The sequence below is a fragment of the Sciurus vulgaris genome, assembly GCF_902686455.1.
Source record: "Sciurus vulgaris genome assembly, chromosome: 3".
Classification (NCBI taxonomy): Eukaryota; Metazoa; Chordata; class Mammalia; order Rodentia; family Sciuridae; genus Sciurus; species Sciurus vulgaris.
The window spans coordinates 131,697,071-131,711,208 of NC_136463.1; the positions used below are offsets into that span (position 1 = coordinate 131,697,071).

Below are 14,138 nucleotides of genomic sequence, written 5' to 3' on the forward strand. Positions count from 1 at the left end.
TCTTCTGTTATCCATTCATCATATAATAGTGTATTATTTAATCTCCAGGTATTGGAGAAGTTTCTGTTTTTTATTCTGTCATTAATTTCTAATTTCAATCCATTATGATCTGATAGAGTACAAGGTAGTATCTCTATCCTCTTGTATTTGCTAACAGTAGCTTTGTGGCATAAAACATGGTCTATTTTAGAGAAGAATCCATGTGCTTATGAGAAGAAAGTGTGTTTGTTCTTTGTTGGATGGTATATTCTATATATGTCGGTTAAGTCTAAATTGTTGATTGTGTTATTGAGATCTATGGTTTCTTTATTCAATTTTTGTTTGGACGATCTATCCAGCGGTGAGAGAGGTGTGTTAAAATCGCCCAGTATTATTGTGTTGTGGTCTATTTGATTTCTGGAATTGAGAAGGATTTGTTTGATGTACATGGATGAGCCAATGTTCGGGGCATAGATATTTATGATTGTTATGTCTTACTGATTTATGCTTCCCTTAAACAGTATATGATGTCCTTCTTTATCCCTTCTGACTAGTTTTGGCTTGAAGTCCACATTATCTGAAATGAGGATGGATACTCCAGCTGTTTTGCTGTGTCCGTGTGCATGGTATGTTTTTTCCCATCCTTTCACCTTTAGTCTATGGGTATCTCTTTCTATGAGATGAGTCTCTTGCAGGCAGCAAATTGTTGGATTTTTCTTTTTAATCCAATCTGCCAGTCTATGTCTTTTGATTGATGAGTTCAGGCCATTAACATTCAGGGTTATTTTTGTGATATGATTTGTATTCCCAGTCATTTGACTCATTTTTGTTTTATGACTAGATTTGGTTTCTCCTTTATTTGGCTATTCCTTTAGGCTAGTTCCTCCCGTTGCTGATTTGCATCGTTGTTTTTCATCTCTTCCTCATGGAATATTTTGCTGAGAATGTTCTGTAATGCCGGCTTTCTTTTTGTAAATTCCTTTTGCTTTTGTTTATCATGGAAGGATTTTATTTCATCGTCAAATCTGAAAGTAAGTTTTGCTGGGTAGAAGATTCTTGGTTGGCATCCGTTTTCTTTCAGGGCTTGGTAAATGTTGTTCCAGGCCCTTCTAGCTTTTAGGGTCTGGATTGAAAAATCTGCTGATATTCTTATTGGTTTCCCCCTGAATGTAATTTGGTTCTTTTCTCTCACGGCCTTTAAAATTCTGTCTTTATTTTGTATGTTAGGTATTTTCATAATAATGTGCCTTGGTGTGGGTCTGTTGTAATTTTGTATATTTGGAGTCCTATAAGCCTCTTGAACTTGGTTTTCCATTTCATTCTTCAGATTTGGGAAATTTTCTGATATTATTTCATTGAATAGATTGTTCATTCCTTTGGTTTGTTTCTCTAAGCCTTCCTCAATCCCAATAATTCTTAAATTTGGCCTTTTCATGATATCCCATAGTTCTTGTAGATTCTGTTCATGATTTCTTACCATCTTCTCTGTTTGATCAACTTTGTTTTCAAGATTAAATATTTTGTCTTCAATATCTGAGGTTCTGTCTTCCAGGTGTTCTATCCTATTGGTTATGCTTTCTATGGAGTTTTTACTTGGTTTATTGTTTCCTTCATTTCAAGGATTTCTGTTTGTTTTTTTCTTCAGCATCTCTAAATCTTTATTGAAATGATCTCTTGCTTCCCGTATTTGCTCTTTTAACTGTTGATTGATGCGATCCTTTAATGCCTGCATTTGCTCTTTCATCTCCTCCTTCAATGCCTGCATTTGCTCTTTCATCTCCTCACTTGCTTCCCTGATTGTTTTAATTATGTACATTCTGAACTCCCTTTCTGACATTTCTTCTGCTGTGCTGTCATTGGGTTTTATTGATATAATATCTAGGTTTGTTTGGGACATTTTCTTCCCTTGTTTTCTCATATTGGTCAGATGTCAGTGGGACTCTGTGATATTGCAGATTTCCTCTATTGGCTTATAGTGTCCCTGTAGATTTCCAGTGTATCACCTGTCAGCCTTCAGTAGCCTGAAGTCTTGGAGTAACTTGATAATGCAGTGCTTCCAAAAAAACCTGCCCCTAGCCCGCTACTGGTTCCAGGGCTTGGAGGTGGCTCTGTGTGGAAGGGCTCTCACTGGGGGGCCTGCTCCGAGAAGCTGGCTGTGTGGGAGGAGCCCACCGCCAGAGTGTGCAGGCCTGCCTGGGGAAGACTCTAGCTGCCCTGCCCTACTCTAATAAGCCGCCCAAGTTCAGGCCTGCCACCCGGGCCAAGCTTTACCATGTGGGGGAGACTCACCACTTGGCTCTATTTTAGTCTGAGTCTCTCAATGCCTCCCGTTCTTGAATCCTGGGTTCTGGAGCAACGGAGATGCAGTCACCCTCTAGTCCGCCATCTTGGATCGCCCCGTGGAAAAAGCCTGCAGTCGGAGGGGGCAGGTCCGCCTGGAGAGGTCTCTGGCTGCCCTGCCCTAGTCCCAGAGGCTGCTTGCGGTCGGAGGTCTCTGCTGGCTTGGGGACTTGTGGCTGGCTCTGTGTAGAAAGGCTCTCACTGGGCAGTCTGCTCTGAGAAGCTAGCCTAGAAAGGCGCTTCCTGCCGGAGGGAGCCGGGCTGCTTGGGGAAGTCCCTGGCTACCCTGTCCTGGTCTCTGAAGCAATCTGCATGCCCCGGAGCTCGCAGCGCGCTGGGTCAGGGACTTGGAGCTGGTTCTGTGCAGAAAGGCTCTCACTGGGGGACCTGCTCCGAGATGCTGGAGAATCTGGCCCTGTGGGAGGAGCCCACCGCCGGAGTGCTCAGGGCTGCCTGGGGAAGACTCTAGCTGCCCTGCCCTCCTCTAATAAGCCGCCCGAATCTGGGCCTGCCGCTGGGCCGAGCTTCACCGGGTGGGGGAGACTCACCCCGTGGCTCTATTTTATTCCGAGTCTCTCAATGCCTCCCCTTCTTGAATCCTGGGTTCTGGAGCGACTGGAGATGCTGTCACCCTGTAGTTCGTCATCCTGGATCGCCCTCAAGTAAAGTTTTGAATATGTTATTTTTTATTCTTTGATAAATTTTTGAAAGGTCATTTGTATTTTGTTAATTATAATACTAGTAGATTATAATTATAATATTGGGGAAATAGACTAAGAGGATTGTTCAGGATGAGGAGGCACTTCTTATTCTCTTTATGAGAAGAATTTTTTGAAGACCCAGTTCAGAGAACAATTTTGTCTATAATGGACGAGAATAATAACAACAACAAAAAATACCTAAAATAAGAGGAGATGGTTGGGCCATATTCCTAGAATATAAATTTCATACCAAATACAAAATTTAAACTAGGTTGAAGAGAATATATAATTTTTAATTTAGGGGTATATTTCCAATTTTAGAGTAGTACATCAGCTAAAATCACAATTTTTTAATGGAGACATTATCACATTATTTCAGAGAGATTTGTGTGTTATTTAAAAATGGCCTATTTAAGCTAATTTTCAGAAACCTCAGTATGAATAGTTACAAATAAATAAATAGAACAGTGAATTCTTAAATCATTGAAGACATTTAAATGGGTTCAAAAACTAGAAGCAAATCTCAGTGGTCAGGAGGCTGTGGCAGGAGGGTCTTGAGTTCAAAGCCAGCCTCAGCAAAAGCGAGTCACTAAGTAACTCAGTGAGACCCTGTCTCTAAATGAAATACAAAATAGGGCTGGGGATGTGGCTGAGTGGTCGAGTGCCCCTGAATTCCATCCCCGGTACCTGCCACCCACACCCCGCCCCACCCCCCCAAAAAAAACTAGAGGCAGTGTGAGCTATGGAAAGCGAAAACCTTTTTTATACAAAACTTGCACTACCCCTGAGATTAAAAAGTCTTTGGCAGTATGGAGATTCCTCAGAAAACTTGATATGGAACCGCCGTTTAACCCGGCTATCCCACTCCTCAGTTAATACCCAAAGGACTTAAAATCAGCATATTATAATGACACAGCCACATCAATGTTTATAACAGCTTAATCCACAATAGCCTAACTGTGGAACCAACCTAGATGCCCTTCAACAGATGAATGGATAAAGAAAATGTGGTATATATACACAATGGAATATTATTCAGAGTGAAAATAATGGCATTTACAGGGAAATGGATGGAGCTGAACAATGTCATGCTAAGCAAAATAAGCTAATCCCAAAAAACCAAAGGTCAAATGTTTTCTCTGATATGTGGTTGCTAATTCACAATAAGAAGGGGTCTATGGAAAAATAGAAGTACTTTGGATTAGGCAGAGGGGAGGTGAAGGGGTATGGGGTAGGAAGAATTGTAGAATTAATCAGATAGTATTACCCTACATGCATATATGATTACATGATCCGTGTGATTCTACATCATGTTACAACCAGAAGAATGAGAAGTTATAGTCCATTTATGTATGATGTGTCAAATGCATTCTACTATCATGTATTAGGACAAAGAAAAAAATGTCTTTGGTGTGGAATTCTTTCTCCACACCAAATGTGAAATGGGATTTCATAGAACTTGCACAAGAAGAAAGTACCTTCACATGTGATTCAACTTGTAAATATATTCATACTGCCTTTTCACCATAATTTTAAAAACCAAAGGACTTGAATGGTACTTGGTGGTTTAGAAAAAAATATATCTTTCTTGTTTTAAGGCTTTCTTTATGTGTACACACACACACACACACACACACACACACACACAGATTCATGAATATTCATGTGTGTGTTTATATATATGAATATGTCTGTATTTCAGATTTCTCTTGCATTAGTCTACTCTCTGTTCACTTAGCTGTGTGTGTAAGAGAAACAAGAGACAGAAAAGGGCAGAGAACATGTCTACCTTCCAAAGAACATGTCTACCGTCCTTTTGGCTTGCTTAGCACTTTTCTCTGGTTCTCTACTTTAAAAAAAAAAACAAAAAACATAAAATAGAACTTAAGTATATTTTAGCATTATTTAGATTTATTTATGTTTATTAACCTAATTTATATATCTGTGTTTTAAACTTCGAAAAACTTCATTTTTCCAATTTTAACATTTGCTGGTAAATGGATGAAATAGGAGAATATCATGCTAAGTGGAATAAGCCAATCCCCCAAAACCAAAGACCAAATGTTTTCTCTGATAAGTGGATGATGATACATAATGGGGGGGGGGGGCAGGAGGGTAAGAGAAGAATGGAGGAACTTTGGATTGTGTAGAGGCAGATGGTGCGAGAGGGGAGGGGGAAGGAAAGATAGTGGACTGAGACAGACATTATTACCCTATGTACATGTATGATTACACAACTGGTGTGAATCTACATTGTGTACAACCATAGAAGTAAAAAGTTGTACCCCATTTGTGTACAGTGAATCAAAATGCAGTCTGTAAAAATAAAATATAAAAAAGTTAATTTTTCCCATAACATACAGCTATTGGCAGAATTAATATTGTCAAAATGGCCATACTACCAAAAAAGCTATACAGATTTAATGCAATTCCTATTAAAATTCTAATGACATTCTTCATAGAAATGGAAAAGCAGTGATGAAATTCATTTGGAAAAATTAGAAGCCCAGGATAGCCAAAACAATACTTGTGAGAAAAACGAAGAAGGAGGCATCACAATATCAGACTTAGATTATACTACAGAGCTACAGTAACAAAAACAGCATGGTATTGGCACAAAAACAGACATGAAGACCAGTGGTACAGAATAGAAGACACAGAGACAACCCTGTCTAAATGCAGTTATCTCATGATAGACAGAGGTGCCATAAACATACATTGGAGAAAAGCCTTTTCAACAAATAGTGCTGGGAAAACTGGAAATCCGTATGTAGCAAAATGAAATTAAACCCCTGTCTCTCATCCTGCCTGAAACTCAACTCAAAGTGGGTCTAGGACCTAAGCACTAGACGAGAGACCTTGTACATACTGGAAGAAAATGCAGGCCCAATTCCTACCATGTCTCAGCTTAGTAACCAACTTCCTCAACAAGACTCCTAAAGCATAAGAAGTAAAATCAAGAATCAATAAATGGGGACTAGAGTTGTAGCTCAGTGGTAGACACTTGCCTAGCAGGTATGAGGCACTGGGTTCAAACCTCAGCACCACACAGAAACAAATGAACAAAATAAAGGTACAATGTCCACCTACAACAACAACAAAAATTTAAAAAAGATTCAACAAGTGGATTACTTTTAAACTAAAAACTTCTTCACAGTAAAGGAAACAGTCAAGAACAAAAACAGCAGCCTACAGAATGGGAGAAAATCTTTACCACATGTACCTCAGATAGAGTATTAATCTCCAGCACATACAAAGAACTCAAAAAACTTAACACCAAGAAAACAAATAACCCAATCAGTGAATGGGCTAAGGAACTGAACAAGCACTTCACAGGAGAAATACGAATGGTTAACAAATAAATGAAAAATTGTTCAACATCTCTAGCAATTAAAGAAATGCAAATTGAAACCACACTCAGATTCCATCTCACTTCAGTCAGAATGGCAATTATCAAGAATATAAGTAACAATAAATGTTGGTGAGGATGTGGGGATAAAGGTACACATATACTGCAAATTGGTGCAGCCACTCTGCAAAGCAATATGGAGATTCCTCAGAAAACTTGGAATGGAACCACCATTTGACCCAGTCATCCCACTCCTCAGTATATACCCAAATGACTTAAAATGAGCATACTACAGTGACACAGTCACATCAGTGTTTATAGCAGCTCAATTCACAATAGCTAAGCTATGTAACCAATGAGGTGCCCTTCAACAGATGAATGGATAAAGAAAATGTGGCATATAAACACAATGGAATATTATTCAGCCATAAAGAAGAACGAAATTTTGGCATTTGCCTGTAAATGGATAGAACTGAAGACTGTCATGCTAAATCAAATAAGCCAAACCCAAAAAACCGAAGGCCAAATGTTCTCTCTGATATGTGGATACTAATACACAATAATGGGGGGGTGGGCAAAGAATAGAAATTCATTGGATTAGAGAAAGGGGAATGAAAGGAAAAGGCCTGGGTTGGGAATAGGAGAGAGAAAAATGAATTGGAGATGATACTTCTATGTTCATATATGAGTACATGACCAGTGAAACTCCACATCGTGTACACCCACACTAATGGGATCTTAATTAGAATAAGTTGTTCTCCATATATGTATTGTATGTCAAGATACACTCTACTGTCATGTGTATCAAAAAAAAAACAAATAAAAAAACAGCCATTGACTGCGAGGTATTTTATTCTGATACTTACCACACATATAAATTTGTATAACCAACCACAGAGCAGCTTTTAGAAGTTGAATTGTATGCTGTATTGCAAAAGAAATTCTTTTCAAAATGGAAATGACATCATTGTGTCTGATTATAAAATCAATATATACCAAATGTACAAAAGGAATAGATATTTAAAAATTGGAAGGAAATTACCTCATATTAACCACCTCAACTGGTGACGCCTGTGCCATAATTTCACTAATTGTAGTATCTTGGATTGTTTTCATCTTCTCCTACTTTAATTTATATGTGTATTTACATACCTATTTACTTCCTTAGAAAAATTCTGAGAAGTAGACTTGCCCAGAATAACTCTCCCAGAAAGGTAAAGCCAACTTAAACTACCATCAGTAATGTTTTGGCCATTTATGTCCCCTTTGTGAATTGCCAGGGCACGTTCTCTATCCACTTTTCTGTTAGCATTTTTTTATCTTACTCATTCACCAAAACTTATTATATATTGAAACTACTAAGCCTCTGTTAGAGATTAAATTTTTTTCCAGATTTTTTTTTCATGAATACTGGGTTTTATGCCATGATTAGTAAATTATCTCATGCTCCAGAATGATTAAATCGTTACCTAAAAATTCCCAATGCTTTATGGCTTTTATTTCAAAAGTTTGTCTGTTGGGATGTAGTTTGATCTGAACTATGAGGTAAAGGGTGCAATTTTTTCTCATAGCTTGATAGCTCATTTTTGTGTGTGTGCCCCAAAATATTCATATTGTTATTTTTAAGTCCTTTTTTTAATCATGTAGACAAGTTTCTAAGAATTTCTCTTCTGTTCCATGGATCTCCATTTGTTTTTCAGGTAGTACAATAAACTAACGCATGTTGTAAGTGGCTTGAATATATGACAAAACAGAATAAGCTTTCTCTCACTTTTCACCATTTTCCTTGTCATGCTCCCGTTTACTCTTCCAGATAAACTTTAGTATCACCCTGTTCTCACAAATTCCATTATGATTTGGTAGTAGTTCTATTAAATTGCATCAATATGTTTCGTAATATTTAATTTAATTTAAAATTGAATTCAAATATGAAACTTACCTTTGCAGGCGTCCTTCTTTTCCCTGCTTCCATGTCATTTCCCACCCATTAGAGTCGAAGGCTGCTCACAGAACGTGGTCTAGGGGTACCGTGGCCCATTCACCACTTTGCTTTTGAGCACCCATTTGGGCTGTGCTGCCAAGTGCTGGGCAGCAGTGAATATACCTGTGCCTGCATACAGAGTGGCTGTTTCACAGACTGCAGCCAGGCAGCTTGTTTTCCTGCCTGGATCTGTGACTAATCAGTGAGGAGACTGCCTTCTGGGCTTCCATTCCCCATTCATAAAAAAGGGGGATATGAAATTATCACCTGATAGTGATATTGAAACAATTAATTGAACAAATACTCAGACTGAAAACAGAAGGGAGAACAACGGTGGTAACAGTTGTTGCTGGTGATAGTTGCATGCTCAAGAGGGATTCTTCATGTAGATCCTATTAGGTCCTATATAAATTAATGATGTTACTTCTAGGAATTCTATGTCTTTATGAATTAAGCCTTCCACTCTAAAAATATTCCTTTCTTGACAGGATTGGGTAATTTGGGTCTGCATTTTCTTTTATTCTCAATATTCAGCTGTGACATTAAGACATACACATGAACTATTTTTGTCTGTCAGCTTTATAACAAGTAGCTTTACTAAAAGCTATTTTTGTGTGCTGATTTTCATTTGATTCTCTTGGGTATTTCAGATGGACATTTTATTACTCATCGACTGGCACTTTTAGGACACTGTTAAAAGGGCAATAAACAGAATCACTCTACTGTGGATCTTGATAGAAATGGTTTTACTAATGTTTCACACTCGAGTTGAGGCTGAACTTATGTGTGTATGACTTATGTTTGTTTATGTGTTTATACAGAAACACCACAAACATAAACATACATATTCTTGTATTTTCTAGGGGTTTTAAAAAATTGTGGAATGGATATTAAATGGACGATATACTTTTTAAGTCTGTCAGTGTAGTTGTGAATATTTTGCCTTTGACTTATTATTTAGTCTTAGTTATTAGTTATAGATTGCAACAATGATCTCATAGTGTGGCATCTTCTATTCCACGGTATTATACTTTTTATAACCTCGTTTCTGTAATTATGGTTCCTTTTTTTTCTTCATTGGTCTAGTACAGCAGAAAAAGTTTGTTTCAGCTCTTGGTTTCAGAGGTTCAGCCTAAGATTGGCCAAATCCATAGCTCTGAGCCTGAGGTGTGCCTTCATGGCAGAAGGGGATAGTGGAAGACAGAAGCTCGGGTCATGGCAAACAGAAAGCAGAGAGTTTTTAACACATTTTTTAAATTTTATTATTTTATTTTATGTTTTGCAGAAATGGGGATGGATCCCAGGGCCTTGTCCTTGCTAGGCAAGTACTTTACCAATGAGTTATAGCCCTAGCTGGAGTCTTGCTTATTTTGAGTTGTGTTTTATTAAATTTGTCTACGAACAAACGATCCTTTTAATTTCCAGATTGAGTTCTTGTGTTCAGGAATCTGTTGAGATATTATTTTTTTCCTTTTTTAGTTATTGTTCGGGTCATTCTTATCTGTCTTGTTCACCCTATTTTCTTGTCCTTTTTTCTATCTGCAAGATGATTTCCTCAGGTTTGTCTTTCTTATCACCAACTAGTTTTTCTGCAGAATCATCCTATGCTTCATTAATATCTTTTTAGTTAGTGAATTTAAATTCTGGTGTCATTTGTTTCCTTAGTTTCTTATCTAGGCCAGTTCCCATTGCATCTAAACCTGTCTTATCTCCTAATCAAAGACTCCATTTTGGGGGGGAAGGGGGGAATGTAAAGCACTGTGCTCTAAAGCTACCTCCCTCTTTCACTCCAAATAAGCCTTCTATCTTTTGTATCTAAGAATTTTCTCTCCTTTGGGAGAATACTTTTCATAGATGTTTAATGTGTATGTGTTGCGGGGAGCAGATTTCTTTGTGTGAAATCTGCTCTTTGCCAAAAGATTATTTGTCCCAGCTATACTTGGTTAGCGTTCAAATCCTCCTCTTTTAATTCACCCTGGATAACTGGGTAATGAAGTAAGTAGTTTTACTTACTCACTCAATTAGTAAGGGCCTACGGAAAGGAGGGAGGGAGTAGAGTGTAGGTCGGCAATAATCAGGGAACTTGAGTCTTTGTGTAATTTTTTCCTCTATAGTTTTAGAAATGACTGACCATATCAGAGGTCAGCTTTGGGAGTGAAGATTTTGTATTTTAGGGATACATTAGAACATCTCCATGATGTTCTTATGAAGCCCAGACTGAAGAAAACAGTAGAGAGAAAAACGAGGCTATGTACTTGCTATGCATCAGTGGCCTCAGAAAGCTCTTGACCTGTGGCAGGTTTTTCCCTGTGCTTCTTGCCTCTCTCCTCACCAGTTTGGGAGACAGTAGTAGAATTTGCCATCTTTCTAGAACTCTCTGGCTTATCTTCTTAAAATTAATCCTTTTAATTTTAATTTATTCTCACCTGTGGTTTAATGATCATAGATATGAAAAAGATTCTCTAACCCTATTTATAGTTAATATATGATAACATTATAAGTATTCATTGCTCTTGTGATCTTGATGGAGAACAAATTATTTCACTCTGCAGTGTAAGGGTGATATTTGCACTGATACCATCAGTTGATAGGAATATCCTGCCTCAGGAAGCTTGAATCTAAGATCTTCTAATGTGGTTCCTTCAAATTCTTTATAAAGAGTCATTTGAAAACTGACAAAAGATAAACTATCAAAAACCCAAATACTAACATAGCCTCTAATGTCAAAACCATAGACAGGGGCTGTGGTTGTGGCTCAGTGGCAGAACACTTGCCTAGCATGCATGAGGCATTGGGTTTGATCCTCAGCACCACATAATAATAAATACAATAAAAGTATTGTGTCTATCTACAACTAAAAAAATAATTAAAAAAAAAAAAAACTCTAGACAGCTAGACCTTAACTTTATGAAGGCTCTATCTCAAACTGAGGAAAACCTAGCCAAATTTTGACTATGGCAAACCTGAGTGTTCCTTGAAACAAAGGAACCTGCCTTTTTTAAAGGAAAAAAAAATTTACAGTCTTCCAGGCTCTACTTTTCTTATAGTATTGTCCTTATACTTTCAGATTTCAGGTGGCCATGAGAGAAAGTGGTAGCAGCTCCTCTCCATTGCTCTAGAATCAAAGTGTAATTTTCAAAGACCCCTGCCAAGTCACCAAAATAGAGATAGGACTGGGATTTCCAAAAATACCGGTTTACTCTCGACTCTCTTACCACTTACAGACTGTATGTAGGTTATAGCATGATTTACAGAAATTTAAAGGGAAACAAATAGAACCTTAAAAGGAAGATTATATCTTTCAAATTACTGGCAGATATTATAGCCAGTAAAACCATAAGAAAAGTCAGTATGCTGCCCAGGTAGACTATAAATGAAAAGTCATTAAGCATTAAAGGAAACAAAGAAGACCCCGAAAAAAAAAAAAAAGTACAGAGTATTATGGCAGGAGGAAGGCCAACTGTTACTTATTACTCTAAGTGAAAATTAGAAAAACTTCTCTCAAATTAGAAATATTTCCAAAACTCAACCTGATCATTACTTAGAGAGACACATAATACAAAATGATACAGAGCCTAAACACGAAAGGATAAAGTGTCATCAATCACTTGCAAAAAAAAGACAGCAAATGATACCAAATAAAGCAAAGAAGGGCCATTGTTATAATGATCAAAAGAGAAGAAAAAAGTGAATATTTAGCTGTCATGAACTCTTCTGTAGAAAATCTCATTGTTTCAAAATATACTGAATACAACTTAAATGTTCCAGAGAATGGCTAAATGTATTGTGCTATATTTTTTAATGGCCTAATCTGTTGTAGTTAAGGGTGTTGATATTTCTTTGATATAAGAAAAGCCAACAGTGATATGTTATTGATATTAAAAACTCATATTTCAGATTTGTATCTGTTATTCTCCTTTTGTTAAACAGAACTAAAATAATAATAAAGGTGATCTGTGGGTGATGAAACTAGAGTCAATTCAAATATTTTCATCTGAATTTTCATCTTTTCCTGTGGTTTATATATTATAATATGTTGTTATGCCCAAATATCCACAGCAGCTCCCACTGAGAGGGCTAGTTTCATGCCTCATTGACCTCAGCTGGACCATGGACTTGCTTTGGCCAAGAAATGTAGGTGGAGGTGACATGTTCCATCTACAAGTAAAAGCTTTAAAAACTGCCCCATGGTTCTGCCGTGGCTCTTGTCCCTTGCTCCATAAGCCTGGGATGAAGAGGACTTTGAATAGGACTCTGAATAGGTCTTCACTTGGTCTAAAGGACATGTAAATTGGCAGAAAATAAGCCTTTTTTGTAAGCCCCTGAAGTTTTGGGCTTCTTTGTGATCATAGCACAACGACCTAGGCTAAGAAGTTCACAGTTCAAATTTTTATTTTTTTGGACACATACAAGTTGTGATACCTATGAACGACCAAGTTTTCCCTACCACTTTTTGCTCTAATTAGGTTCCTGGGTCATAAATCTGAATTTTACATCACTCAATGTGAACACAAATGTTACAGCACATGGAAGACTTGTTGTGTTCCCACTGACATTAAAGACTCCTGTTGCTGTTATTTTCTTTTTGTGTGTGTGTGTGTGTGTAAAAAAAGTCTATTTTTTAAGTGATTTCAAGATAAATTGTTGCTACTTGCATAAAACAAACATCCGATATTGACTTTTTTTTTTTTAATGATATTGAACCCACTGCTAGGTAAGCACTCTACCACTGAGCTACAACCCCAGCCCTGATATTGACATTTTATTTTATTTTATTTTTTTAAATTTTATTTTATTGTAAACAAATGGGATACGTGTTGTTTCTCTATACATGGCGTAAAGGCATACCATTAGTGTAATCATAAATTTACATAGAACAATGTTGTTTGATTCATTCTGTTATTTTTTCCCTTCCCCCACCCCTCCCACCCCTCTTTTCCCTCTATACAGTCCTTCCTTCCTCCATACATGCCCCCCTCCCTAACCCTAACTCTAACCCTAACACTAACCCTTCCCTCCCCCCCATTATGTGTCATCATCCACTTATTAGCGATATCATTCTTCCTTTGGCTTTTTGAGATTGGCTTATCTCACTTAGCATAATATTCTCCAATTTCATCCATTTGCCTGCAAATGCCATAATTTTATCATTCTTTATGGCTGAGTAATATTCCATTGTATATATATACCACAGTTTCTTTATCCACTCATCAATTGAAGGGCATCTAGGTTGGTTCCACAGTCTGGCTATTGTGAATTGAGCAGCTATGAACATTGATGTGGCTGTATCTCTGTAGTATGCTGATTTTAAGTCCTTTGGGTATAGGCCAAGGAGTGGGATAGCTGGGTCAAATTGAAGGTCCATTCCAAGTTTTCTAAGGAATCTCCACACTGCTTTCCAGAATGGCTGCACTAATTTGCAGCCCCACCAGCAATGTATGAGTGTACCTTTTTCCCCACATCCTCGCCAACACCTGTTGTTGCTCGTATTCTTGATAATCGCCATTCTAATTGGGGTGAGATGGAATCTTAGGGTGGTTTTGATTTGCATTTCTCTTATTACTAGAGATGTTGAGCATTTTTCCATATGTTTGTTGATTGCTTGTAGATCTTCTTCTGTGAAGTGTCTATTCATTTCCTTAGCCCATTTGTCGACTGGATTATTTGAATTCTTGGAGTAGAGTTTTTTGAGTTCTTTGTAGATTCTGGAGATTAGTGCTCTATCTGAAGTATGATTGGCAAAGATATTCTCCCACTCTGTAGGCTCTTTCTTCACATTGCTGATAGT

At 37.6% G+C, this 14,138-nt stretch overlaps 1 protein-coding gene across 9 annotated transcripts in view; it reads left to right on the top strand.

The window, feature by feature from the left end:
- Positions 1 to 14,138, top strand: part of OSBPL6 (oxysterol binding protein like 6) — a 239,523-nt gene that overhangs the window by 112,085 nt on the left and 113,300 nt on the right. The gene's annotated exons all lie outside the window — the stretch shown is intronic.